The 25,325-nt window shown below is 37.9% G+C and overlaps 1 protein-coding gene across 1 annotated transcript in view; it reads left to right on the forward strand.

Moving 5' to 3' along the window:
* Positions 1,994–25,325, forward strand: part of JADE1 (jade family PHD finger 1) — a 142,212-nt gene continuing 118,880 nt past the window's right edge. The window contains exon 1 of the mRNA XM_021394309.1: positions 1,994–2,099. The gene's annotated coding sequence lies outside the window, so the exon portion shown is untranslated. The remainder of the gene's footprint in view (positions 2,100–25,325) is intronic.

Below are 25,325 nucleotides of genomic sequence, written 5' to 3' on the forward strand. Positions count from 1 at the left end.
TAGTGCACTTGGGACCGGGAGGGTACAGCTACCGAGCCACAGATGCTATAGAGACATTTTCCTAAGTAGATTTGGATGCCCAGGGGACATCACAAATCCCAAAGACTGAAAAATACTGAGTATAGTTGGCCCAGATGGGTCTGATTCCCCTAAATGATAGGGCTTTGTTAAATTGCTGGATTTTCAACAGAATTCAAACAGAATAGGATATTTTAAAAAGGCATTGACAGCTTACTCTTCCGTTACGAACAACGTGGAGAAGGACAGCAAGTGTGTTGTAGCTGAGGAATGCTTGTATAACCATGTATCCAAGGGATCTTTGGTACACAGAAATGTGATTCCTCAGATGCAAATGTAGTCCTGTATCCCTCCTCCTTCCTGCTTACCTTCTCAGCACCCTGATTGCCAGCCAGTCTTCCATCAATTATGGGTCCTGGCTGTAAGCTACACAGAGTCTATTAGTAACTATTGCCCTTAACATAATTAGTTTCACTTCAGTGAGCTGGTCTCACTGTTCTCTATTGTCTCACTGTTCTCTACACACCTGCACCAGTCATACCAGCCTCCAGAGAACATGCTATCATCAAAATGTATCTGAGTAAGAGCATCTTGATCACAAAAGAAATAATTAGTCATTAAACAGTAATGTCTATGAAACCTTACTAATGCATTTTTTAATGTCAAAAATATTTTGAAATGTTTTTTAGGATATAAATGTCTTTTAAAATAAGTTATATCGTAAGGCAAAGCTCACAAAAATTTTTTACACAAGATAATTTATAATTATATGTAATTATTGTAATTGTTACGTTGTTACCTCCCTATGTACTTAAATCCCATTGCAAAGCAATGGCAAATGGCACCCCTAACTTAGGATTTGCTCACAAATGATAGGAAAAGAAGTCCCCCTAAATAAAAAAAAAATGCTTAGAAAGGCTCTCATATTGCAAGGCAAAACCATCTTCTGATTTCTTGAGTAGGTCTACACAGCCTTACAGCCTTACAGAAAATGAATATAGTAATGTTCCTATAAGCAAGCATTTTAAAATCTTTTTTTTAGTTTTGTTTTTTGGTATCAAGGCCTTATACCTATGCCAAAGCTTTAGCCCTCAAATTGATTTCTGAATTGCACAGAGTCATGGCTTTGTCTTCCCTGTCTCAGGCTTCATATTGGCTTTGGAATGCTACAAGCAATATCAAGAGACAGGACACACCTAGTGTGGAATACTAGCCCCCATTTCCTTCATTATCCTGCCCCAACTATTACCTGTATCAGGCCTACGTTTTTTTCAAGTCACTTAAAAGAAGAGGTGGAAAAAGGTATAGGATCTCCACCATCTGGAAGGAGACTCAAAAACCCAAATCAATACCTTCTCCTTTGGTACTATAAAAACTGAAAATTTAACAGTGACTCTTCACCTTTTGGGATTTTGCTTCTAGGCATTGAGCTCCTCAAAGCCACTGGAATTATCTAATTGCTTACACGGCAAACTTATAGGGGGGATTAAATGTAACAAAAAGGGAAGTTGTTACCTTCACTCCATTGAAACCATATTTTGCCCTCAGAGCCTTATCAAAGTCATGCAGATAGTACTCCTTGGTCACTCCTTGCTTTAGTGTTTGGCTATCTTGTTAAGATGTTTTTTCCACAATATCTATCCTACAATATGACTATCCTTGTATCTGATCTATGAGCAGGACCACTGCAGGAAGAAATTTTGCCTCTTCTTCTAGTCTTGGACTCTGAGGTTAGAGGAACACAACAGGCAAGAAATTGTGAGTCAGAACACTAGAGTTATTTTGGGAAATGTTATAGCTCTTACACCCTGGGTGAATTTTGTGCAGTGCTTTTGATATGGTCTTAGCGTAGCTGAAACTGAAATACTGAGATGAGGAGTATCTTAGTGATACCAGTCAGAAGGATCGAGGTTTGTGTCTGTACTTCAGTGGAACCCAAATTAGATATGGTTTTCTTTTGTTTTCCCTTAGGCTGGTAAATTGCAATCATGTGCTAAGAGCATTCAGTTGTTTATCCAATTCCCACTCTCCTCCCAGAAGGGAAGGCAAATTTCTTCAAAAAGACTCGGAAAAGATTACTGGTGAGTCAGAAAATGGCAGTAAATAAAATCATTTACTGTGGCTCTGGAAGTGGCCAACACATGTGGGTATGCTGTGCCAAAGCGGATACAGTGAATGTATTGTTTCATGTGCACTTTTCCCAGCAGCAGCCTGTTTTAAGGCGTTCCCAAGTCTCACCTCAACTGCCAGCTGCTTGTTCTGGACACCCTTTCAGCTGTGCCAACACAGCTGTTTATGCTGATGTTTGTGAACTGAATCAGGACACTAATTCAGTTTAAAATGCCCAGCAACATTTTCTTGCAGCGTTTTTCTTCAGTTTAGTGCTCTGGGCCTGATTCACACTGCAGCCTGACAAACAGTTTTGTTGATCAAGTAATGTGGTTGTCAAGGGAATAGGACAGGCAGGAAGGAGGGAAAAGTTGTTTGAAGTGACTTAAGTCAGTATTGTTGCCCAAGGCAACGTATTTTCATGTATAGCTTTGTGGTGTTGCTGCTGACAGCTGAGCTATTACTGTTGCTCAGAGTCCAGTGTCTGTCTCACAGTCAGCCTCAGCAATGCTGACATATCTGTGGTTATATTTGTATCAGTTTGCTCATCAGCTCTGATAAGCTAAAGATTAAATTAAAAGAATGTAGTTGTCAACTCCACACAGTGGATACCTACTAACTTGAAGGCTAATCATCTTGCAACATCTTCTGCCAATTCTCATGTTCTTCACAGTTCAGTGGAAAGTAGTTTCTAGAGTGGTTTTGAATGGGTTGCGGTTTTACTGCTTGGCTAATTCAGAGCAACAGTGGGCAGCCAGGGGGTATGGCCAGTTGTGCTCTTCCTTCAGACTTGCATCAAGTGTGGTCACCTCTTCTTTTGCACCAGATCAAATGGTCATGCAGTGCAAGAAGTCAGTTCCCTTTGAGAATCTGATAAGAAACTTTAGATCAGAAAACACTGGTCTAAACTGAAGGGGTTAGCAAAAGCAGAAGTTAAGGGGTAAACCTTCAGTGAGGGTGTAACCACTTAGAAGAGGATCCTTCGTAACCTTCAGAAGGATTTTCAAAGGAATTCCCCATTCTCGACAAATCCAGTACTGTTTGGTGGAGTTGTGGAACAAAATCTGAGTTAACAGTGTATTTGAAGCTGAAGTTCTAATTTCAATTTTTATGTTAAGTTTAGTTTGCCACAAGTGTATGGCCGAAATAATTTTACTGATCACAGGTCTTGATGCTTCTTTGCTGTCCCTGTGTGTCCCCTGTGAAGTTTCTTGTACCTGTGTAAAATACGCGTGAAATATTGTCAAGTCACAGCATTTTATTCACACTTGAAACTCACATTGCAGCAAAATTACTTCAATATGAGGCATCAGTGAATAAAAGTCTTGTGTCAGAATCTGATCCCATGTAATCGTTTTTACTGTTGTTTTTATGGAACATTGCAAAACTGAAAAATCATTAGTAGTCCTGCCAATGCTTTAGCATTTAAAAGGTCCTATTTTCCATTTCCCCGTAGCCTCTTTATGCTTCTCCACTAGTTTTAAAAGGCCATAAAGAGAGCACATTTAGCCACTCAGGAGTATTTTCATTTCTGTGTTGCTCTTGCCTTTGGCATGGTAGATATGTGTTAGGTTGTGGCTGAGGAGAAAGGGTCACGGCTGGCCCGACTCTGTTCCAGCTATTCTTGGTTGCTGGAACCGTTCCTAGGGGCCTCAGGCTGCCAATTGTACTAAAATTGCTGGTAGCCTTAAGACTATTCAAGGATTAATTAGCTACAAAATGTGGGTAATTGTGACAAAGTAGCTAATACTGCTTGTGTCTGACTAGGCTAATTAAAGGCTGCACACAGAAGAAGAAAAGAAAAAAACTCTTAAGGAAAAGACTTACTTAATAAGAAAATTTGATCTAGTGTTTTTTAAAGGTTGTGTCCTGCTCAGAATTAGATCCCTAGAATGTCTTTCAGATACAGCAGACAACTTGCTCTGGTCCCCTGCCTTTTACTTTCACCATAGCTGCTATTGAACAGCATAGGTGCTGCTTCCTGTCATCTTAATTCCTGCCATCTTAATGGACTGGCTGTAAGCCTAAATTTAATATCATTCTGAAAGTACCCTGAAATATGCAAATGTACAGCAGAATGACATTAGACTTGGTATGTGTTTATGGCCATGATCAGTGACCAAGTGTAGAGGCCCAAACTCTTCATCCCAAAATGATAGTAAGTAGGAAAACTGTGTTTTCCTGGAGTTTATAAACATGAGGAAAAACAACTTTTTACATAGGTAGATAGTGATAGGACAAGTGGGAATGGTTTTAAACTAAGGGAACGGAGATTTAGATTAGATGTCAGGCAGAAGTCTTTTACTGAGAGAGTGATGAGGTGCTGGAACAGGCTACCCAGAGAGGCTGTGAATGCCCTGACACTGGAGGTGTTCAAGGCCAGGCTGGGTGGGAACTTGGGCAACCTGATCTTGTACTTGAGGCTGGCAACCCTGCCTGTGGCAGAGGGTTGGAACCTGGTGATCCTTGAGGCCCCTTCCAACCCAAGCCATTCTGTGAGTCTATGATTCTGTGAGTCTATGATTGTGAGTCTATGATTCTGTGAGTCTATGATTCTACGAGTCTATGATCCAATTCCTTTTCAAAATGCAAAGGGGAACTCTCTATGATGTCTTCGTCTGTCTAGGGAATAGAGAACTGTGAACTGACACAGGTATGCAAACACTGCAAAGTTTGATTCTGATAAAATTCCAGACATTTTACAGCCAGGAAGACAGGTGTTACCTTATTATGACACTTGCAGTTCCTTTTTTTATCAGCTTCCACGAGCAGCTGATATAACCTAGTTTCCTTGATTAAATATATTCTTACCCTTTGTTGTGAAAATAAATTAGAAATAACGTATTGCAACCAATTTAGTTCTTCTCCAAAACAGAAAGAAATCTCTGTTACTGAATGCAGTTTTTATGATTGGCTTTGCAATTCAAATCTGGTGATCAGGAGAGATCGTGGCTAGTACTACTTCTTTTCTTTTGTATCCTTTCTATTGATTTGCACTTGGGAATTCAATTAAGTGAGATGCTCTGTGTTGATATAAGAACTTCCAGAGAAATGTGAGGACATGGTAGCTGATTCTGTTGCTCTTTGAACTGAGAGTTTGGGTGACCTGACTGGCAACTCATGAAAAGATTCCTAGGTAAAGAGCAGTAGTTGTACTGGTCGAGCAGGACAGTCCAATCTGAAGCAGTCGTCAGATTGCTTTAACTTGTTTGAAGGCTGAGATTCAAAGTTCTGTGAATAATATAGAAAATTGCTCTATAGTCGCATCGCTCATCTCTACAGCCAAGGAAAGAAGAATCCAAAAATCAAGAATGGTGAAATGTCTGTACTTCTTCAAAAAAGTCTGATGGATGTTGCTGTGATATGTGTCTCCACTACTTATTCTGGAGGCATTCTGGCTGAGATGGTGAAGTTACAGCCATTCAAGCTACATTTTAGAAATACCTGTCATTGCTTATCATTATTCATGTAACTGTGCATAGATGGGAATAGTGACTTCTGTATGAGTACTACCTTACAGCAGAAATTGAAGGCTTGAAAAAGTAAGTTAATGTGGGACAAACACAGCCTCAATCTGGATGCATGAAAAAAGACCACCCTTAAAGTTTTGTAAGACAAGTCTATGGTTTGGGTTGTTGATGTTTTGTTTTTAACTGACAGTAATTAGCATCTCACATATAAGAATGTTAAATTCTTCATTCCGCTACATTTAGATGTAGAACTACAGTTTGTCATCTTGTCATTTAGATGCTTTCAGACATATGGCCTGATTTTTAGGTGGTCCTTTGCAGCACCAGGTGTTGGACTTGAGGCTTGTGAGTTCCTTCCAACTCAGGATATTCTCTTATTCTATGTGTTGTTTCTTTTTACGCTAAGGGATTAGTGACGTGTTTCCTATCTTGCCCAGTGCACCTAACATCCCCTTTTCTCTTCAGGTTGTACAAAATTAAATGTCTGGCCATTTCCTTTACTCCAGCCTTCATCCAACAGCAAAATGTTAGGCTGGTGATCAGCGCACACATTAGAGAGATTTGTTTGTCACTGTTCTTGGCCAAAAAAAGAAATTAGCCCAGATTTCCCACCTCTGACCAAGGGCTATGAATTGGAGTGTTATTGCCATAATGGAATTTCTGCATGTTCACACCAAAGTAGATGGAACAGAGGAATAGCAACCATGCACTGACACTTCCCTCTTGACCTGCTCTAGGTAAGTACTGGCTAAGATGGTGTCTTCAAGCAGCTTCTTCATCAGTTCTTCAGTTGTTTTGGATTTCATTTTGAGGCATGCAGCCATCCACTGTATCAAGCGCTTAAGCATGAAAACAGATTTTTGGATTCCCGAGTCATTCGCACCTCATTAGTATCTCAACTTAATGCTACCTAAGACATCTATACCACTTGTCACTGAGTTTGCTGCTGTGTTCTCTAAGCTGGTCTAACATAAGGTAGCTTTATTGAAGGAACAGTGTTGTTTTATGGCACAGAGCCCTGGCAAGGGAAAGGCATAAGCTTACAGCCAGAGATGGAGGAGAGGACAGAATAGCTGCTTTCCACAACTGTGCAAACAGATTGGCTTAAGCTGATTGTGAAATTACAGTTATAATCTTTACTTATTTCTAGGGAGAAGCATTTTTCTACTTCTACATAAAATGATATTGCCACTCCAGTTTATCTAAGTAATTCATGCATAATACTGCTATATTTAGAAACTCCTTAATTCAAGAAAAACACATTATGAGGAAGATTGCAGTATGCCTCTCTGCTCTGTATGTCCTATGAGTTTTGTGATGTACGCTAGACTGTATATTCCTTTCCCACTGACACTGCTTTGTAATTGTGGCATGTGTTTCCACTGATCTTTGCTCATGAGTAAGCTCTTAACACAAATAAATCAAGCACTCATTTAAAGGTTTTTCCCTTGATTTTCAGAATCATTCACCATTTTAATACTCTGAGATCATCCAGAGGTTCTGAATCATGGATGAGATATATAAAATTTATTCAAGTATTGGTACATACTGATGCATATTGGTATTTAAAATTAATAGCCTGCATTGTTCACCCCCACTCCTTTTGAAGGAATCCAGTCCCTCACTTAGGCTGGATTTCTAGAGAGGGTGGGTTTGTGGTGTGCAGTCTGCACATTAGTAAGCAGTGAGAGACTGGCATTTCTGACTGAAAAGTATACTGTGTAATGTTTTCACATCTCACATCTCGTTTTCCTAAGTTAAGAACTAACTCATAAAAAAGACATACCTCATTATAAGCAGCGAGGATCAAAATCAAGCACAGATAGCTGTGACACAGTACAAGGAGTTTTAAAGCACAGAAGATGAACAAAACACGGGTAGAGTTACCTCTGGATTAGGACTTGCTCCATTGAGCTTGCCTATGAGCTTCATCGATCAGCTTTGGATACACCTGTATTAGTGGGGAGAGAAGCTTGTTGTTGCCAACTTCTGGCTTTGGAATTTTATTATACATAAATACAATAGATCACCTCCTGGATAGAAAATTTATCAGTTTTTTCAACAGTTGTTTTGGAGTTGCAAATTATTACTTTTACTTTCAAATTCCTTCCTTTGTATTTGCATGGATATTTGCGTTTGCTTCCAGTGAGCAAAAGCTATGTGTATGGTGCCAGAAGTTTAACCCTAAATTGGGTAGAAATAGGTTACAGAGCACATGGAAACATGCACTGATAGTCTTTGTTCCTTTAAAAAGCTAATCTGAAATAAACAGTGAAATGTCAGTATGAGTATATGCAGGCACTCTTGATAAGCAGAAAATAATTTGACACAAGGTTTAGGTATTTCAAATATTGAGGTTGAGCAATATGGGTACTGTAATCTTGTTACTTCTTCAGTGTGGCAGACCTGAATGCCCCACTAGAAGTCAAAGCCAATTTTATAAATTACAAGAATTGACTACTAGAATTTTTATGTGTCAAAATGTTAATTAAGTCAGGGGAATTCATACTGTATGTCATATGTCACTCACACTTGCAGTTTTCCAAGCTGCTCTTAGCCTGCACTGTGACATAATATATGCGCAGTGGCATTGCACAGAGCAGGGGGGGAATCTACAGGCCTCAACACAGACCAAATCCTCAGTCTTGGCAACATTTTTTCTGATATTTGTCATCTGGCTGTTATAGGACAGATTTACTATTACAGTCTCAGGTGAGCAGTAACTAGAACTTATTGATTACTAGTTTGAATGATTTGAGTACTGCATCCAATGCAAATAAAGCAATTTACTGAAAAATCTCTGAACAGTCTGTGCATATAAAATACTAGTTTTGAATCAGCTTTGTTATTGTTACCTCTGGAAACCAATTGCCTGACAGATCTTTCATTAAAACATACTTAATTATTATTATAAATATTTATTTCATATTTCTAAACCAAAGCAGATTAAGAAGTTTGACATAGTGACAGAATAATGAAATTATGTTGCAATTCCTTGGGTTGAGAACTTTTAACTGATATACTATTTGTAGGAATAAACAGTTTCTTACTCAATGGTTCATCCAGAACAATAAATTACCAAGATATTCTGCCTGAAGGACGACCGCTCCCGAATTTAGTATGTGTTTCTAAGTAGCTTGAATTGTAATATGTAATTTAGAAGTACTTTAAAAATCTAATTTGTGTGATCTCTGGTATCACGTGTGTCTGAGACTTGGTAGACCAGTAAGGTAGGTGATTCACTTGATTTGCTTATGTAGGTGGTTAGATTAGTGGTATAAGTAATTCCATAGACTCTATTAACATTGCCCTCTATAATGTTAGGATATTGCCCCACCCATCATATTGTTCCAGCTTGGAGCCGGCAACTCATGGTGCCAACTACCCTGGAAGGAAGTGTTGTGTGACCTAATCTCTGTATGCTTGAAGATTCTCAAAGCAGCAGCTTTGCAGAGGCTTCCTAAATCAGCACTGGTATGAGAAGATTGCTGTTTGGTTAGTCTGGCATGATTAAAAGCAGACTGACACCTAGTTCCAGAACAAGGTCAAGAAATTAAAGGAGGGCAGAACAAGCCAAGAATAGCAAGTCATGCTCAGGGGCTTTGCAGTGGAAGCATTCTTGGCTGAGCTATGAAGTCTTCCAGGAGATTTTTAGCAGGGAGGCACACACATATGGTATGACACTGGATGTATGAGAGAGATATAAGGAAGAAAATCCAGTTGTATAGGGAGAGATAAAAGAGAAACAACTTTGTCACGATTTTTCTTTTGGGCAATCAAATGTATCAGGCAGACTCTACAGTTGCCGGTCCCATTCCTAGTCCCTGACTCAGTCATTCAATATTCTTGTAGCCTGACTTCATTCCTGCAAGATCACTGTCTGTAATTGTCAGGGAGGTAGGGAGGGAGAGAGAAGAGCATGCTGTAACTGCAGGGTTCTTATACCAGATGTTATTCCCCCATCTGAGATCAGGACAACATATAGCATTCAGAAGTCTTGGCATGCCAGAGGAATATTGCATTCCTTTCTGACCAGTGTCCAATGATTGACACTATGATTATTATAATTTTAAGAGGTGTAACTTCTTCTTATTCCATGTCCTGCCTTATCACCACAGGCAATTAATTCATGGATATCATCTCCTGACTTAGAATGGTGTTAAAGTACATGTATAACTTTGAATGTGGCTGCTCAGTTAGTGTGTTCTGGGCCCTGCATCAGGCTTGATTTGCTTTTCTAAAAATGACGAATTTACAGAATGTGGTAGAACGTGGCAAAAAACTGGGGAGATCCAGAATGAGTTTTTTCTGCAGGTTCTTTTTTATATCCACAGAGTTCCTGTTCTCAGGGTCAAGAAGTTAAATAAGATCAATATAGGTTGATGAGATGTCTATAGCCTCCTTTCATATTTTGTTCCAGAAGAGGGCTGAAAGCAGTATACAGTCACTCTAAATCAGAACCAGATACAGTCTTTCTTTCCAGCTCGTGTGCTCTATAAAGCTGTATCTCATTCATCCTGACTATAACAGTATGCTCTGCAAGACCATCTCATGCAATTAAATAGTCAGAGGACTTCCACTCGCTACAGAAAGTCTACATATAACAGTAGTTTGTACTTAACAGTACAAAGAGAAAAGAAATCCAGGCATGCAGAGTAATCTCAACTATAGTTACCTTTGGTGGGATTCTGAACAATTTGGGACAGAATAGGGAGATGGCCGTGGAAGTGGTTTACCCTAAAGTGGTAAAACAATGTAATCACATTTATATCCTACAGGTGGTTATATCGAGAGAGTGAAGGGGCCGTGTTAATGTCTGTCACTGCCTCAGCTTTAGAACAACAAGTGTGGAAAGATTTATGCAAGAGCTCTTTTTTCATTATGCTTTAATTCCCTAGCTTAACTTTGCTCCCCCACAATGACCCTATTTACGTGAAGTTCAAGGAGTCGGGTAGATTTAGTGAGTTTTCCTGCCATAACTGAAACCTACTGTTCTTAGCTACAGAAGTGCAGGAAAGTATGGAATCACACATATATGTGTTACTGTTGTATACGCTGAATGAAAACTAGTCTAAAAAGTGCATTGAATAGACTGTTCTATAACTAAATATAATACATATGAAATACTCAGAAGTAATTGTGGCAGCCAGCTATACGAAAGAAAGGACTATAATTTTTGTATTGTTGGATGATTTAATGCAAGGCTTGTTTTTCAAATGCTATGCAGAGAGATTCAAATTTTCATATGATTCCTATTCCAGAAAAAAGTGAGATATCTAAAGCAAATATTTCCCAAAATCATTCTTAAAGAGTATGGATATTTTGAAGTAGTGAACTTCTAAAAAATTGAACAGAAATTCAAATAACTCTGATTTGCTTCTGTTTCCAGACTGTTTCTTTTCAGTACAATTTCTAGTGCTTTTACTCTGGAACTTTAGTACCAAGTAATCATGTTTAGAACTGGCTTACATGTTCTCTTACGATCAAGTTTCGTATCACTCTGTTTCATTTCCACAGCCTAGTATTTTGTAAATTAGCAGCGCTGAAAAATAAAGATCAATGGAAGTGAAGAGACTAAAATCCCTTCTTGTACCTTGCTTTGTAGGCTCAGGCCTTTTCCAATGAAAATTTTTTGCTGCCCAGAAGGGAAAGTTCTTCTCAATTGCTTGCCTAATTGTATATCTTGTCTACAACCAAAAAATATTCACTAGCTCCGTAAGTCCATCCAGTGGCTGCATGTGAGAATTGCATATTTTAGAAAGCAAATTCCTTTGAATTACGTTTGTCAAGTAGTGCAGTTAAAATTATTGTTAGAAATAAGCATGAACCACAATGTATAACAGAATACTCCCAGCTTTCGGTGATGTGTGGGTCTGTGTATGTAAAACACCCTTTGAATAATGGCAAGAAACGATTTATTACTACAGCAACAGGAAGAATGATATTTTATTCATATTCAAACAGTTTACTTTCTAGAATAGGAAATGGAAACCTGCTGAGGTAAATGCTTTAGCTTATTTTCATTCTGAAACTGAGATGACTCAGGTCATTGTGAATACAAGCTTAGAAGAGTTGTCCTCAGTTCTCGGCATGCTTGTAGTTCTTGTAAAACACACTTGTAAAAAATTCTGTCTTCTGATCATTAAATTTGTTAAATGCCATAAAATACTGCATAATTCAATTTAAAAACTCAAGTGTAATATAAAGAGGACAATATTTGAACAGTGTGAGTTTCAAGTCGCATTAAGAATTTATATACAGTCTATTTCCAGAAAATCCTACTTAAGTTCAGTATCTGAATCTTGATGGTTCATGAAACTAAATCAAGCTAGCTGGATTGTTTGAGAGTCTACAATTAGATGTAGCATTTTCCTACAGTGATGACAGCAATTTGAGTTTCAGTGCCTTGAACCCTCCTTCTAACATCACTTCCATTACTACCACCAGTGCCGGAGTTGTAACTGTAGAAAACTCCAATATGATACTTTTTATCAGTTAAAAAAATCAGTTTGCTAAAAGCCTTTAAATCCTCTGTTCTTGACAAATACAGGCTTTCTAAAATCGCCATCATTACTTGCTTTATTCTTCCTATAGAAGTAAATCTAATTTTACCTTTTAGAGTGAATGTGTTATGATATAATCCACAATCAGAATTGCCTGTTATTTGTCTAGGAGTGCTCTGTTGCACTGCATAGGTTGGGAACGCATAAAGAGGGAATGATGTCTATAACATCAGCCTAAATCTAGCTTTTCTGAAATTTTAAGTGCTTTATGTTGCAATCTACATAAATAAATTTTAGTCTAGAAAGTTTGAGAAGCATGTCTAAGATACTGTCATGGTGGATACTTTGCACATATTGAAATTACAAAATAGCTACTGCATTTTGTGGAACAACAGTTCCATTTATACTCTGGTATAATTTTTATACATTTCAGATCTTTGTTTATTTTCCTTTTGGAATTGCCACTGCTGAGGTTGCTGTGGTTTCAAACTCCGGCAGTTTGTCTCTGAGAAGATATCTGGTTTTAGAAATAACATCTACATACATCTTCCTTGCTGCAATGATTACTGTTAAAAAAGAGAGTACCAACATTTATGGATACAGCATAGCCCAAATCCCCTTTTCTCCTGCAGAGATTCTGCTTTCAGGTTTGTTTGTTCGTTTAATTTCGAGTAGGACAAAAATAACTTTGTATCTAGTTTCTGTTGTGGCACCTTATTTAATGCTACTGTACTCTCCAGACCTAAAAACATAGCTGTGTGTCTGGGCTCCATGAAATTTCAACTTTAAATAACTGCAAAGAAACATAATGAAATCATACTTTTAGGAACATTACAAACTAGGAAAAGTGGAACGGAAAACATTCAACTAATTGCTGTACCCCAGTCTAGCATCTTCTTGCATAACTTAGCTGAAATCTTATGGATTCTCTTTCATTTGTATGGGTAAAGAACTGAGTGATACAGAGCCACTGAAATTAGCTCCTAACTCTCTTTTCCCTGTTCAGCTGGGCTTTCAGCACATTTTGAGTTGGAGCATAATATAGATTCCCTTAGAGCTGAGTGTTTATTTTAATATTATGTGCTTGATCAGCCCTCTCTGGATTATAACACTCCTTTTGTCCCGTCCTTCGTTCTGAGCACAACCAGAGGATCACTCAGTTATTTTCTTTTATCTGCATTTGCCACCACTCAGATTTTATTATTCATATGTCAGTTATAACTGCATCATTTAGCAGTAGAACAAAAAACCCCTTATTTCTTAGTGAGTCACAATAGCTACAGATCTTTCCAGAGGTGTCCAATATATTATTTTGGTTTGTTCTGTTAAATATGTAGGAAACTGTTTTCCCCAAATGATTTGTTACTGTTCATAAGCTAGAATAAACAGGATATTATTCTGGTTTGTGCTAGTTTATTATGAGAAATCAGAGAAGAACTCAAAATGTAATAGGCCTTTTCTCTAGGCTGTACTAGAGTTTATGTTTTGACCATCTTAACTTCAAGCTTACTCTTTAATGTGTATTAATACTCTAGTATTCTTCTATTATTCTTCTACATTTCATGATGACCTGTGCTGCAATTAAACAGTAAGCCTCTGAGCATGGATGCTACAATCTAAACTTAAATTTACACATTTTAAAATTATTTTCAAATCAGATGTGTTTTTTTTTGTAGCTAAACAAAGCAATATTAATGAGGACCTGCATACCAAACACTTCCTACAAGTGTTCTCAATATTTACAGTGCCTGTGGATTCTGCTTTGAGTTTAACAGGCTTTTGCAGTACACACTTAGTCCTTCACTCAGGATTTCTCAGTAGAGAAAAAACTGGAATATTCTAGTTTTTGTCTGCTGAAAGGTCTTTAGCAGTTCCAGGAGTCATGAGATTTGTTTTCACAACAAAGGCAAACAAGAGAAAACAGTTTTCCAGGGTTACAGGCAGCCTATTTTTTCTTGAGTGAATCCAACAACTGCCATTGCAATTTTTTTAATGTATTATTTTTAATTATGTCCTTGCTGAATTGAAAGAGTTCTCCATTCTATGTGTATCTACTCCAAAGTAGAAAAATGCAGAAGTAAATAATAAGCATAATTAGAAGCTTTTCAGATAAAATATTGGTCCTGAATTGTAAAACATAATTGAGTTTACAGATCAACACAAACAAAAAAGAGCATATAGAATCATAGAACTATACAATTGAGTTGGACGGGACCCTTAAAGGTTATCTAGTCTAACTCCCCTGCAATGATCTGGGACACCTACAGCTAGATCAGGTTCCCTCAGAGTCCCGTTCAGCCTGACCTTGAATGTATCCAAGGATGGGGCAGCCACCACCTCTCTGGGCAACCTGTTCCAGTGCTTCACTACCCTTACTGTAGAAAAATGTCTTCCTCATAGCCAGTCTAAATCTCCCCTTGTTTAGTTTGAAACCATTTCCCCTTGTCCTGTCACAACAGACTCTGCTAAATCGTCTGTCTCCTTCTTTCTTACAGCCTCTCTTTACATACAGAAAGGCCGTTCTCAGGTCTCCCTGGGGCTTTCTCTTCTCCAGGCTGAACAGCCCCAGCTCTCTCAGCCTGGTCTTGTAGGAGAGGTGTTCCATCCCTTGGATCATTTTTGTGGCCCTCCTCTGGATGTGCTCTAAGAGGTCCATGTCCCTCCTGTACTGAGAACTCCACATCTGGATGCAGTACTCCAGGTGAGACTGCCTCCTTTGACATGCTGGCCATGATTCTTTGGATACATCTCAGGATACAGTTGGCTTTCTGCACTGCAAGGCCTCATTGCTGGCTCATGTCCACTTGCCATCCACCAGTACCCCCAAGTTCTTTTTGGCAGGGCCCAAGTCCTTTTCAGCCTATTAGCCTGTCGTAATTATGGTTGTCTATTTGTTCATGCTGTATAAAAATAAATGTAAAATATTCCATCTATATTTCTTAGACCAGTTTTTCTTTCATCTTTTTTCTAAATCAAGCACTTGTAATTCTTTAAATGCTCTCCTGTAGACAACAGAGTGACACTTAGAAAGGACTGTCAAATGTCTTTGCAAAACCAGGTTAATTTAATACCATTATGTCACTTAATAGTGTACTTCAAATACTGAATTCATTCTAAAAAATGTTTAGGCAAGTTTTATAGTGTTCTGTTCTATATTTCTCACGTTTACATCCGGGGGTCTGTTTCAATTGTATTTTCACAAAGGTTTATACAGTTAGTGTTTGCCTATAAGATTTCAAGTAGATTTTGAAAAATTTGTTTCATGAGTACTTACAGTCCTTCTGTTTATGAAGGAAGTGCAGACTGAGAAGACAGTATACCATGGATGAGCATAAACTGATCTTATTGTTTCCACTTGGAGGCTGTACTGAGTGGTGTGCTTGCTTACAGTTGTGTATCTGGAGGCATAGACTCTTGGTCTGCTCATGAATTAATGTCTTGACAGAGCTGGAGGACTTCTGGGTATCCAGTCCTAAGAGATGTTCTCCTATAAACCTGCCTCCAGAAACTGATAGTTGACAGATGGTTAGTGGATGACTAAACAGCAGGTGATCTTTGTGTTCTGGATTTTTTTCTGTCAGTTTCTTAATGTATCAAAAAAAAAGAAAATTCAGTATACAAAAAATTTGCCAATCTCATAACCCTTCTCATTTTAGTACTATATATTTAAGGATCACGGAACTTCTGTATGTGTATATTATTGGTTAAATATCTATCCCTGCTCTGACGAAGATACTACAATATACTTACTATACAGTCAAAGCAGAGAAAGGAGTGACTTGCTTCAGGACACGCTTCAAGAATGAAATATGCTCAGTCATTCCAACCCTCACAGTGAATGGTGCTTCATTCTTCACCATGAAAAACATTCTCCACATTCTCCACAATTTACAAAAAGAAAAAAAAAGTTAGCCCCAGTGACTTTTTTGTTGGAATAGGATTTTTGGAACCAGAATTTTGGCGCTCAGATACCATCTATGCCATCCCATAATGCTTCAGTTTTCTTTTTTGTGTGTAACTATGTCTTTTGAAGAGACACCTAAATGTCACTAGAGAATCCCCACTAAACTGCCTTTGGAGCAGGAGGACTGATTGCAATTAAAAGAAAGTGGGATTACTTTAACTGAGCTCAGGTTTAATATAATGAGTAAAATTGGAAAATCTTCCTAACAAAGTACAGAATGATCTAGTGGCATTTGATTTATTCCTGCTGCAAACACTAACTCAGGTATTAACGGAAACTCTTCTGTGATGTGCATTTAAGAACAAGCTTTTATTCAACTCTTACAATAGTGTAGTATTTGTAGTAATTTTGTAATGTAATATTTGTAGTAATAGTAGCTACAAGAAAGCCGGAGAGGGACTTTTTATAAGGGCAGGTAGTGATAGGACAAGGGGAAATGGTTTTAATCTGGGAGAGGGTAGATTTAGACTAGATATCAGGAAGAAATTCTTTACTGCAAGGGTGGTGAGACACTGGAACAGGTTGCCCAGAGAGGTTGTGGATGCCCCCTCCCTGGAAGCATTCAAGGCCAGGATGGATGGGGCTGTGAGCAACCTGGTTGATGGGAGGTATCTCTGCCTCTAGCAGAGGGGTTGCTTGCTGGCAGTGACTTTCAAAACTGTCAGAAACTACAAGGAATGATGAAAAAAAGTAGAAAGGAGGACTAGGGAGTTAGTTACTGGGAGGAGAACAGGGCTACTATAACCACTGTTGTAACACAGCTTGAGATCATCTGAGCCTTCAAGCAAAGTAGAAATCTGTTGACGAATAATTGTATTAATAAAGAGAAACAGCACTATTTATTAAAAACACAACAAAACAAACAAAAACCCCACAAATGATACTCTTATCTCTGAACTCCTAAATTACTTTTATCATGTCAGTCTCACTTTACAACAGTTTGTTTTTTTCAAATAGCATTAAGTGCGCTGCTCTTGTAGTTTTTGCTATATGATAAAGACTTTTGTCCAGGACATTGTCAGATCTGATTAGAGTGTGGGTCCTAACATCAGACAGCTCACTGTCAACATATATTGAATCTTTACTGGCTGTCATACATATGTTAGGTAGGTCACCCATATATAGAGTAGATGGGAGTAAACTGTAAACTGCAGTGTTGTAAATACATTAAGAGTCTCTTGAAGAAAAGCTTGAGTGGTTTTTGATGCCAACAGAACCCTGAGATGCTTAATTTTGCTGCTTGTCTATTCCCTGTGAAGCATGTCTCTTTTATAAACAGCAAGAGAAAGCCAATGGTATTCAACAGAGTAGTCAAACTTAGATGCTAAAATAATAACTGTAGACATTTACAAGATGTCTTAGTCTATCATTGCCAGAGACAGATGCATACAACTGTGTTTCATTTGTGTAGTTCAAACAGGAATTCTGAGCTGGCTATAATGCTGTTACAACTGGATATTACATAGAACAACTGTGGGTTTTAAAATACTCTTAGTATAGAAATTAAAGTATAAAGGCAGAAAACAAGTTGGTGCAGATTTAAACATGCAAGTTATGAAGACAGTTAATCTACACTGTGCCAAAGAATATCAAGAAAGTCTATTTTCGTGGCAATGCAAGAGAAGATATTTTTGACACTAAGATTCTAAGATTTTCATACAATTATAATTAGTGGTAGCAAAGGAGGAATAACTTAAGTCAGTGATCTTAAGAAAAAAAAGTGAAACTCAGCTAAATTGTTTCTGAAAAATAATCCCTAGACTTCAGTCATAAAAAATGGTATATTTTGCAGATTGCACTGCAAATTTTTCCCAAACCTGTTGTCAGAATCAGAACGGCAGTGCCCAATTGTACATGCTTCTCATCCAGAGGAGTAAGAGCACTGATCTGAATGAAAAAGATGAAATAACAGCATGTCCTATGTATTAACCAATAGTATCAGGCTTAAACCCCATCACAGCAAATAATAACCTTGTTTCTATAGAATAATCTATTTTTGACTCTGTGCAACATAGTAATCTAAAGAAATAATTTATGATTGCATTGAAGGATGTTGCATATTTACTGTAGTTAGTCTGAAGGAGCTTTAAGCATGCAAACAGCATAATTTGTTTCACTTGTTAAAGGTCTAGTCCAAAAAGGCAATGGTTGCCTGGATCAAAAGCTAGTCAGAAAAACAAGCAAGGGGTGGAATCTACAGAACAGTGAAGACCTGTATGCAGAATCTTCTTTGTAACAGTGCTGAAATGCAAGGTGCATTTATCTGCAAATGTTGCTTTTAAATAACCAAAATATCAAAGTTCCTTTATATCTTCTGATCTCACATTTGAAAAGTCAGATAAGGACAACTTACCTTAAGAGGATGTGATTATTCTGCACTGCCAGCCTTCAGCATCATTTGTAATGCTCTGTAAAACTACAGATTATTTTGTAATACTATCTGTAAAATATGCTGCCTTGGCAAAATTCAAGTACACTGTGTCTTGGTTGTAATTCCTAATTATGTATGGAAGTGTAGGAGTGGCCGTGTGTTTTGGTTGTGTTAGAACCTAAAAGATTCTAGCTAACCGCTCAGGTCTCAGGAGCATTTTCTTGACAAAAGTCCTGTCATGGGTGCACGAGTGAGCCAGTATGTTGGATACTGATGCCTAGTACTGAATTTGGCTTGAGAAAACAGGCTAGACATGGTTGATAGCATACCAGAGATCCACATCTTTTTCTGAACTTGCATAGCTGATCAAACTTCATCTAAAATGCTGTAGTGTATGAAGCATAGAGAATTAATAGTTTATTTTTCTGTTGCCATTCAAAATTGGTCTTCCTACAGCTCTTCTTACAGTGTTGTTATAATAACAGGCAAACTTAAGTTAAAAGTCAGTTAGAGGTTATGTGATTGCGAGTTAGAGGTGTTTTCTTCATTGCCAGATTCTCTGTGGTGGCAATGAAAATGCTCCCTAGGTTTCAGTCTAAAATGTGGAATGAGACTAAAAATAATTACTCCTGTGTGAGTACATAGTTCCTTCTTCTGACAGTAAATTTTTTTCAGTTATACTTTTAAGAAGTCTACAGGCATTGAGAATTATATTAAACATATTCCATGTGTGCAAAAGTGAAAAAGAAGGTTCAAATATATTAATTTCAGCCTCAGATGGGATATAATTCTTAATTTTTCCATTTGTACTCTGGACAATATCTCATAGCTCTATAAAATTTCTTGTTCTAAATGCAGGTGGGTTCTTAGAGCAATGTTGAAGGCCATAATACCTGTTCATTCCCCTTGGAAATCTAGAGTAATAACTCACAGTATAGAAAAATGAATCAGTTCTATCCCAGATATGTTACTGTTTGAAAAAAAAAAAAAGAAGAAGAAGAAGAAGAAAAAGAAAAGGAAATAAAAAAAGACTACGAAATACAGATTTGATGTTCTTTCCAAAGTTATAAAAAATGGATTAAATATGTGGCTTCACTTCCATGTGGTGCTTAACATTGACAGATACACATGGCGTTGGGGATAAAGTACAATCCCATCACAGGACCCTGCCTAAATATGCAAGAACTAGGTAACAGATTCTCTCAAACACTTTGGCTCATCTCTGTTATGATTTTTCTCTTTTACTCCACTTGGGCTTTTTTTTTCCCCATCAGGTTGCTTAAAAAATAACTATATTAATGTCTGTGGGATTACATGCATTTCAGAGAACGCACTGTGCATTGCATTGTAGAGTGTAATAATTCTCGGAAATTTATCTGTGTAAAGTATTTCATTACATACATATTAGGATGATATTTAATAATACAGATCTTCATAAAATAGTTCAAATTATTTGCCTGGAGGAAAATGAAGGCTTCAGTTTATTCAGAGGAGGAATTCAAATATGCATCTTTCCTTAAAAAAGTAAACACTTCAACTATGAAGTTTCTAAGCATTGCAAACTGGGGAACATTGTGAATTTTCTTTTGTTTTTCATTAGAAGGAGCTGATGAGATGAAGACACTAGCACTAGAAGGAAGAGGGTTTGTAGCTGAGAAGCCCAAATGAGGATAAACCCCTAAGTGCTTATGGGTGGCAAAAATTAGATCCTTTTTTGTTTGTTTGTTTTTTGTTTTGTTTTGACATCGTTTAGTGTTGTCTAGGAGGCAGTCCATTAAATTTGCTGGTTTGAATACCTAAATTTCCTGCATTTTATGGGGAGTGTGGGCACTCTTTCTCAAGAAGTTGAATTTTATTGCAACACACAAATCTCTCATGGAAGTAGGCCAAGTTATTTTTTCTACTCTAAAAACTGAGTTTTGTTTTCCCTTCAAATAAAATGCCAGAATTCTTTGTGCTCATTCAGCTTCAGACAGAAACTATAAATGAACCATTTTTCCTTCGGTTGTGAGAATTTGTGCCGAGGTCTGCTAGCATGTGGAACTAAAGGAATGTGAAAAGTCTTAAGCCCTAGTGCCATATGATATGACAGACTATAATATTTCAGAGTTTGCTGCCAAATCCTAATCTAATATAGGCAGATACTTTTCCTTCAGCAAAAGAGTTTCCAGTCATGTTCAAAAATATTTTAACCAAAGCTGACATGGAGATTGTGATCTATCTTGGAAAACAGAGTAGTTAGTAATCTGGATAATATTTTATTACTACTTTATTGCAAAAAGGTAGATTCAAGCTTCAGTAGTTGCTGATCAGTGATGCACGTATTTGGTGAAGTATGGTAACTAATCATACTGGACTGATAAAATAATGCTTATGCACATTAACATTAGGTTGTTTTTAGTAATTTGTTTATTTTTTACTCTTTTTGTTAGAGTTATGTGCGGTCAAGCCTTATATCTGGAGCCAAATTTTTAAATATTTTATGTTTGAGTTTTCTGGAGTGGTCATGTCTAGATTTAACATATGTTATCTGAAAAGAACATGAAGGCATCCAAGGATAATAACGTGAAGTGGTAATTAAGTAAACAGGTAAATTGCTTTGAATGCTCTACTACGTCAGGAACATAGCAGATGAAATGGGGTTTAGTTTCTTTTCTGAAACAACTTGTTCTCACTTCATTTCCACCCTCCTTGCCTCCTCTACTTTCTGCTAAAAACCGCTGGTGCCCACGAGATGGCACTATGCCATAGCAGGGCGTTAGGAAACCAAGTCTACAGGTCCCATTTTATGGCATGGTTAGATCCCTTTTTAAACTCCAGAGATTTGCTCAGAACATAGATTCTGTGTGTCACAAATATCCTGCCTTTCAGACCTATGTCACTTGGGAACTGCAGGAGATTCCTGCTGGGCAGTTTGGGGGAATACCACTGCAGACAGGGATCACGTTGCTAACAAATTTGGGAAGGACGTTTAGCCCAAGGTCCCTCCATGAAAAAAAAAACCTGTAATCTAAAGGATCCTCTTAGATAAGAACTGTTTGGAGTAAGTAGCACATTTAGGCAAGAGTGTCTCTGAGGAACACAGTTGATCAGTTAAACAGGCTTTAAAATATTTCATTCATATATTCTTGGCCTATCTTCTAACTGCTATATATAAGGTAAAAGTTGTTCTATTTTTATTAAATATAAAAAGATTAAATCATTTAAGAGACATCTCTGAAGTCATTTTTGTCAAGACTAGCACACACAGAGGAAATGCATTATCAAGCCCCAGCCACCTGAGATCCACTGAGCTGCTCAGGTCATGGAATATCATCTTAATTGGGCTGGGTGATATAAGCAATGAAGAGTGAACAAGGTCAGTCCCCACCCCGCCAAAGAAATGAAAAAAAAAATCCTTCGTGTCACAGAGCTGCTGTGCAGCTTTGCAGGGAGGAGAGCTGCTTTCTGGAAGAGGAAACAACCTTTGCAGCTGTGAAACCTGAGAGAACAATGGAGATTGTGTACACCAGCAGTTGTGGGGAGCTGCTTTCTGCTGTCCAGGGCTCAGTGCCAGAACGGTCCCACAACAGCAATCTATTTTGTGTAATAAATTCTAAGCTTCTTTTGGCCGTATTGCTGCACTCTGAGCTGAAGTGAATGTGAACAACTGATAGGAGGCACCCCCTGTCTTAAAAGCTGTTGGCGCATTCTGAACTCCGACAGAACTGTTCTGGATGGTATAGAAGAGGTGTGAAAACTTTGCTCCCACCACATAGAAGTCTTCTGATGCAAAAAATGGTTCAGTTCTTTCTTTCTGATTGCTGAGATATCTGAAGAGATATGGAATACTCCTAACTTAGAAAATCACTTGTTCTATTTGCTGAACAAGTGATCAATTGGTGTATGTTGTTAAACTTACAATCTATATTGTAAAAATTACAATCTATCTAGAAAAGCGATCTTTATTCTTAATCAGTGTAGGGTTTTTTGCTTGATATTTTGCTTTTGCTGGTCTGTACACTCTAAGGGATGACACAACAAGGAGCAGAAAGCTTAAATGTGCTCGCTCTCACCAGAATGGAAAGTTTTGTCTATTAGACGATGCCTGTTTCCTCCCATCTCAACCTAATTCTGACTGAATTCGTCTCAAAATACTCTTCACTTCTAACTGGAGAGTATTCCTCTTCACGTTCTGTTGTGCTTTCTCATCCACTGCTATACCTTTTCATAAGAGGGCTGCATTTTCACAGTAAGTAGAGCAGTATTTGAGTGTTCATAGCTCTGCAGGCTAGAAAATGTCTCACAAAAGTTCCATGCCATTGTTTACAGGCACATAATGGGGTATGCAGTGTGGTTTTTTTTAAAACTAACATCTCTGTTGGTCTTAAAGTCAATGTACTGAACAGAATGATTTCAATGATGAATACTAGAGTCTGACTACATTATTTTGCCTGACAATCTTTTAAAAGGAACTATGTAAATTTATAGTTTTATCAACAAGCAACGGGCATGATTCTTCTTTATTAGCCTTTTCAACATATGGGACTATTTGTGTAATCAGGTATTAATTAATACGAGTTGGGAGTAACAGAAAAAGCTCCTGTGTCTTTTTCTCTGTCTATAGTGAAGTTATATACTCCCTCTGCTTTTATCATTAAAAATTGACTCTTTCTGCATCCTTACTAACAACGCTGTGAAACTTGGGCCTACAGGTGCTGAACAAAAGATTTTGTTTGTCTTGGTTGAAATTTTTCAAAGCTTATCTGAAATTCAGAATGATGATGAAAAATAAAAATAGCAGTGATAAAAATTTCTGCCTAACAATGATCACAGAAGGAAAAAAAAAAGGAAATGTAATGATTAATGTTGTTTTTAGAGTCATTTCATGGTCAATGCCCACTTGTAGTCAGTGTACCTGTGATCCCCATTTAGACATGACAAAAAGCATTTTCTTTTTGTTTGTAGCTGGAGTTTAAACTAAAACCTAAACCATGTATGCCTCTCTTAGCAGTTTGAAAAGGGGCAAAGGAACTGGTTTAAATGAGGAAAAGATAGTATTCTAGACTTAGACTGAAGACTTCGCTTTATTTCTGTCTTTGCTCTTTGGAAATATATTGTCTACTTCACTCCTTCCAACTTGCTGTTGTAAAAGAGTAAGTAGCTGTACACTGCAGTAGTACATACCATAGTAGCTCAATGGAGAAGGTAGTTCCACTGTGCTGAGAGCAAAACTGTTCTAATATGTCTGAGTCTGTTCCCTTCCAGAGACCTTATCTTATGACTGCTGTCACACACTTGAAAGAGATCCTTGTTAGGCTAAGCTATACAGATGCTTGGTGTAGCTGAAAAACACAGACATCTCAGCCCAACACATCCATGTATTGGTCATGGTGCTTATGCAGGTAGGCAGCCACAATGCATTTGTGCATGTCTGTAAATTGTAGCAAACTAATTCTGTTATGCATTAGAGCTAAAATAGAAACAGTAATTTCAGAATACCTGCTTCAACTCTGGGGGTTTTACTTACTTTAAAAATGTATAGTGAGTTTGCTCTTCTAGTTTTCCTTTTCTTTTTAGGTAAAAATAATTTGCAAACTGTAGCAGAAATGCTAAGTCATGGTTTGAACCAGTGACTGAGCACCTGGTGGGAAGGCAGGGCCAACCCAGAGGAGCTCAGGTGCATGCAATGTACCTGAATCACCAGAAGGGGTGGAGCCAGGATCCATCCCTTCCAAGACCTCATTTAAGGGTTGGCAGGGGAGGCAATGGTATCTTTCTGGAGATCTTTATGTACCTGAAGGGTACCAAGGGTAAGCAGATTTTTTTTTTCCTTTGTTTTTGTATCCTCAGCTGCTGCATTTGAGCATATCCTCACTTGCTGTAGCCTAGGACTTTGCTAGTCCACTATTGTTTTTGCGTTTTCCATTGTGTTGCAGCATTACATGAACGTGAAGTGAAACCTTGAAAATTGAAATACCAGACTGAAACAATTCTGAGGGCTATTTTTATGTTTGGTATTATTTTGAAGCATTTTTTCAATTTAAGTGGCCTGATTTTATTCCAGGTTCTGTGGAGGGCTAGTCTACTTATTACAGACTCCTCTACTTCATTATAAAACCTCTTCTATCCACATACCTATTAAGGCTGTTGTTCTTTTTTTACACAACTGTTTGTGTGTGTAGTCATGTATTGCAGCTAAGACTGTGTTTAAAATATATATATATATATATTGTTTGTGTAGAAGCACTGAATGTCATTCATGAGCTCTTCATGCTCATCATTATGCAAGCGTTTTCCATCTTTAATAGCTGAGATATTGGATGATGCAGGCTGGGAGGAAACTGGTTTGCTCAGCCCCTCCAGTAGACTGTTTCAATAATCCTGATCCTCATCAGGTTCATCATTGTGAAGCACGGTAGACAGTTCCTCCATCATATCTTCTTGATTACTCTCCATTCTATCCCGTCTTCCAGTTACCTTTGCAGTGGCTGAAACATAAGCTCATTGAAGGGTTAAATGCAGCTTAAAGTCATGAAGCTTAGAAGTCAGTTCATTTAAATGGGGTTTTCTTTGCCCTCTGCCATACATGGCTGCTAGTGTACTGGTATGCCTTTCTGGTGCAGTTCTTGTGAATTTATGCCATGTATTTGGTGTACAGGTCCCTGTAGTACATGTAAAGAACACGTTGGCAAAAGTGGTTTGGGTCTTTCCAGCTTCTGGGAAGGGCAGACCTCTCCGTGGCACTGTTTTTTGCTCAGGGACCTGGGTCCACTTGGTGGGTAATGCAGAAAAGTAGGGACATTCAGCATGTACCGCAAGGGAATTTGATGCTGCGGGAGTGCAGTGAGTAATTCCATGTGTATACGTATGTGTGTGTAATGCATGTTAATTATTGTTTGTTTGTATAT

This window comes from Numida meleagris, chromosome 4 (genome assembly GCF_002078875.1).
Source record: "Numida meleagris isolate 19003 breed g44 Domestic line chromosome 4, NumMel1.0, whole genome shotgun sequence".
Lineage (NCBI taxonomy): Eukaryota > Metazoa > Chordata > Aves > Galliformes > Numididae > Numida > Numida meleagris.